The 5,095-nt window shown below is 43.9% G+C and overlaps 1 protein-coding gene across 2 annotated transcripts in view; it reads left to right on the forward strand.

The window, feature by feature from the left end:
* P2ry4 (pyrimidinergic receptor P2Y4) overlaps positions 1-5,095 on the forward strand; it is a 26,292-nt gene that overhangs the window by 1,022 nt on the left and 20,175 nt on the right. The window contains exon 1 of one of the 2 annotated variants that reach the window (XM_028769993.1): positions 4,366-4,411. The exons of the other annotated variant lie outside the window; for it this stretch is intronic. The gene's annotated coding sequence lies outside the window, so the exon portion shown is untranslated. Of the gene's footprint in view, positions 1-4,365; positions 4,412-5,095 lie in introns of those variants that run through there. 2 annotated transcript variants of the gene reach the window in all.

The raw sequence follows: 5,095 nt of genomic DNA on the forward strand, positions 1-5,095 counted from the left end.
TCTCTCTCTCTCTCTCTCTCTCTCTCTCTCTCTCTCTCTCTCTCTCTGGCTCTCTCTGTATGTGTGTATGTATGTGTGGGGGGGCATGTGAGCATGCCTGTGCATACATGTCCACATGCACAGGTGCATATGTGTGAAAGTCAGAGAGATGTCCAGTGTCTTTCTTGATTGCTTCCCATCTTATTTTTGAACCCCTTCTATTTATCCTACTGGCTCATACTGCATCTCTTAAATATGTTTCTTGGGTTGCATTAATACTGAACATCAACTGGCACACAGTTTGTTAACTATATGAATAATAAATGAATGGATGAAATCTCCTTTTGTTCCTGCACTGAAGTTGACCTCCAGCTAAGAAGGAAGAACGGGGCAGAGGTGGGAGAACGAAGAGGGAAAGCTGTAGGACAAAAGGGGTTGGGCTCTCACTTTCTTGGGGTTGGTGGTAGAAGCCTCTGTGGAGACCAAAAGCCCTCTTTGCCCTTACCCATCATCCCTCTTGTCACTTTCCTCAAACATTTCCATTCTATCCCCACTCATCTCTTCAGGTACTAGGGAACCATAGAGAGGGAAATGCCTTTCTGGTGCTTTCCTTCAATACATAGTAGGCTTGGTCAGAGGGATGAGTTGGGGGTGGTGAGTCCTAGAAGTCTCTTACATCAGCCTGAAAATCCATTGCTTGCATCAGAAAAGATGTCCCTCTCCTTCTCCTAAAGAAGACGCTAAAGGTGAGGGAGGTGGACTTAGTATGGGCAAGAAGCAGAGAGATTTAGAATATTACCTGGGGAAAGAGATGAAGCTCACATCAGCCTCCAGCTCTGGTTGCTAAGCTGGCCTCCCAGCCTCTTATATCCACAATCCTCTGAATGTGTAGATTAGTGGGAGTCAGAGAACAAGAATAGGGTTGGGGTGGGTGGCATGAAACACTGCTATAATTAGCTCAGAGGCCAAGAGTTTGGAAAACAGATTAGTGAGTACAGATTAGTGGCTATAAGATCAGCTCCTCGTTGTTACTGAGGAGGTAGGCCAGAGCTAGGGAATTCTGATGATGTTACTGAATGAAAAAAAAAAGAAATAAGAACATAACTGCTCCTATGTATAGTGGAGGAGAAGATTTATTGTAGATAAGAGAGAGAGCATAGCCAGATATATGTGAGAAGGTCCAGAACAAACATGATCCTGAGCTGGGCTGTGTGCACACGTGTGCATGTAGGGGGAAGAAGGGGGGATTGGATGTGGGGAAGCCAGGAGCCCTGGAAACCAAGAACCAAGAAGCCAAAACCGAAAATGTGAAAAAGACCCTGTAGCCTAAATGGCTGGATTATGAGTCCCTGGGGGAAGTGCAGCTCAGGCTCCAGGCTGGAGGGTTGGTGATGGGTAGGGACTGAGGAACTAGGAGGGACTAAGAGAACTGGAGGCCAGGTCTGCTTTGATATGTTAAATAGGCACCTCAGCTATTTGTCCTGGGATTGAGCCATAATAGTTACTGGTAGGGGCATTTAAGAAGGAAATTGTTTCATTTTCGACTTGTTAAGTCTTACACATGAGAGCTGGGATCAAAATCAAGTTAAAATTCTTAAAGGTGAAGGGTACAACTATTAGAGTTCATAGTGTGGACCTTGGTTTGTCTGGGCAACTTGTGTCACATTCCAGCCTCTGGAAGTTTCCAGGCCTCAGGAACAGCCAGGGCTACACAGAGAAACCCTGTCTCGAAAAACCAAACAAAAAAAAGAGAGAGAGAGAGAGGGAGGGAGGGAGGGAGGGAGGGAGGGAGAGAGAGAGAGAGAGAGAGAGAGAGAGAGAGAGAGAGAGAGAGAGTGTGCAGCCTTTCCCCACGTTCCCTCACTTGAGACTTTGGACTCTTAAAGCCTGATGTCAATCAGAAACTCTGGTTCTCTTAGCTCCGGTGCACAGCAGGAATCCATCTTCTGTAGGCGCTGGGGCAGTAGGAGAGATCCTTGACTTTCTTATCTGAAAGGAAGATATCATAGAATTCCTGGCCTAGAGGCAGGTTCTCTGCTAGACGAGCTGAACATTACACTTTCAGAGAATAGGCAATTGACATCTGTATGACCCAGGCCTAGAATAACTTCCCTACCTCCCACTGCCCAGCTCTCCAGTCTTTCCAATCCCTGAAACTAGGTCCATGCTCTAAGCAGCTTCCCTTACCTTGTGTGACCACTCATATGGAATTAGAGATATTTTTGTCCCTGCAGCTGCCAGGACATCTATTTCTTGTTTTTCTCATAGGACCCCACCTCTGTAGACATGAAGCAAGTAAAAGCAGAAACTCCAACCCAAGGTCTGAGAATCTAGGACTCTGATCCTCCTTAGACCTAGCTGGTCTATAGAATTTACTTATATCCATTCTTCAATACTTGCAATGGGCTCTCTAGTCATCAGAGGATAGCATTTAGTAGGTGGATAAAGGTAGATCTCCGTGAGTTCCAGGACAACCAGGGCTACATCCAGAGTCCCTGTTTCAAAAATTAGCATATGAAAAAAACTAATAACAGTGAAAGAGCTTAGAACTCACAACCAAAGGCTACATGTATGGGACAGAGCACCCATGTGAGAAGACTCCCCGTATACACATACTGGAAAAGGTGAGTGCTATATACATGACCTCTAAAAAGTCACAACTCTTGTAGTCCAGTGCCATTGAACTTCCAGTTCTCTGGGTCACTTCCTTGCTTGGAAATGTTCCCTTTCTTTAGAGGCAGTCTCAGTTCCTACCACTATCCAGATGTGTCTCTGGTCCAATTCCTTTAGGTCACAAGAATCTGGAAATCAGCCAGGCAGTGGTGGTGCACGCCTTTAGTCCTAGCACTTGGGAGGCAGAGGCAGGCAGATTTCTGAGTTTGAAGCCAGCCTGGTCTACAGAGTGAGTTCTAGGACAGCCAGGGCTACACGGAGAAACCCTGTCTCGAAAAACCAAAAAAAAAAAAAAAAAGAATCTGGAAATCCAGCAAGGGCCCTGCAGATTCCAATATCTGCCTCTAACACCTAGATGGAATCTCTAGTAGTCAGCTGACCTGAGTCAGCTACTGCCATTTGTGACCAGTATGCACCTCAGAGTCTTTTCAGCTAATTGTTCTGTGTCCTTCACAGGCATTTCCAGGTAGCTAGAGAACCTCAGATTCTACTGGGACTGTAAGGGGACAGAAACTAAGCTTCAGCATGTGAGGAAAAGCTGGAGACTTGCTAAGGTTGGTGATTATGGGGTAGGGAATAAAACAAGAATCAATCTAGTTTTGGCCTAACTTTCAGCAGACTCACACTCAAAGCCCCATTCTCCCTTTTAGGTGTTTATCACTTCTTCTTTCTAGTCAGGTTTTAGTTCCCTCAGTTGGAAAAAAAGGAGACCTTGTAGGTCTTTAACTTCTTTTTATGATTAAACTCAAATCATCTATTTTTTTCTGTATATTTGTAATTTAAGGCTTTGATGTAATCTGTAGATGATAAAATGTGCAAATCTTTCTTTCTTTTCTTTTCTTGAGACAAGGTCTTGTTGTGCAGCTCAGGCTAGCCTGGAACTCACAACTCCTGCCTTATCTGCTACAGTTCTGAGGTTATAGGCACATGCCACCATTCCCAGAATAATGAACAAATCTTGAGAGCACTTACAGTGAATTCTAACTTACTATGATGGGCTAAATATTGACCCCTAAACAACAGGTCATAATCGTTGAAGCCTGTAGACATTACCTTACATGGTGAAAGGGATTTTGCAGATGTGATTAGGATTCTTAAAATAGAGAGATTATTCTGGATTATCCAACTGGGCCCAAATGGAGTCATTAGTCTTATTATTGAAAGAGAGGCAAGGTGGGTATGATGACATACAACTTTAATCCTAGCATTTAGGAGGCAGAAGCAGATGGATCTCTGTGAGTTCAAGGCCAGCCTGGTTACATAGTGAATGCCAGGCCAGCCAGCGCTACATGATGAGATCCTGTCTAAAACAAACAAACAAACAAAACAAACAGACAGACAAACACCAGATTTGACTGAAGAGAAAAGCAATATGAAGAAAGAAGCAAGATGCTGTCATCGCTGGCTCTGAAAACTGGAGAAGAGGCTAGTGTGGTGGAATGTAGCTCTGCAAGCTAAAAACACAAGGGAACAGATTCTCTTCAGACTAGGTTGAAAGGTGACTCTTGCAGTTTAAGTAAAGCTCTACTGCCTTAATTTTAGCCAATTGATGCTGATCTCAGATGTCTGACCTCGGGATTTGTAAGAGAACTATCTATTGTCTTAAGTCTGTGATTAGTTGCAATATCCATAGGAAACCAATATTCCTGTGTATACCCACATTCCCCCAACAAATTCCCTTGTGCTGCTTTCCCCTATAGAGAACTATTGCTGTCTTTTCATTTGGCCAAGAGTATCTGCATTTTCCAAGGATGCAGAGGTAAGAGGGCAAAGGAATCTATCTCTGACACATTGTTGGGAGCAGTATTTTCAGGTCCTTTCCACTCCCACTCTGCATACCCCAATGATATCCCTGCTAGAGCTTCCAGTTAGGATGTGATAATCATACCTCTGTATGAGGAAGGGGTAGCTTATTCACTAAGGGTTGTACAGACAAGATTGTAGCAGACAGGATTGCATACCAACTCAGTAGCCCTCTCCCTGTCTTTGTAGAGAGAGTCACTATTTTTAGAGGTATCTACCCTCCTCCGGTGCTCCTCTTAATAAATCAGATAGGGTTGTTTCATCTCCTTGAAAGTGACTGGGTTAGCTAGGCATGATGAAATTCAGGCCACTGAGATGTAAGGGGTAATATACTGGAGAGATTCTGAAAAAGGTTTCCTGAATGATAAAAATAAATACACAGGAAGAGAGGCCTTCCTCTCTTCTCACTGAATAGTGCCAAGTTTGGATACAATGCACAAACTGCCACAGACCCCTTGTGACCATGAATGTTCCCAACAACATGCTGAGGGTTGCACATCAGAAAGATGGAACTAATCTAGATTTGTATGATATTACTGAACTTCTGAATCTGCTCCTGGACTTAAATGAAAGCTAATATACATTTCTCTCTCTCTCTCTCTCTCTCTCTCTCTCTCTCTCTCTCTCTCTCTCTCTCTCT

The sequence above is a fragment of the Grammomys surdaster genome, unplaced genomic scaffold, assembly GCF_004785775.1.
Source record: "Grammomys surdaster isolate TR1022 unplaced genomic scaffold, NIH_TR_1.0 197, whole genome shotgun sequence".
Lineage (NCBI taxonomy): Eukaryota > Metazoa > Chordata > Mammalia > Rodentia > Muridae > Grammomys > Grammomys surdaster.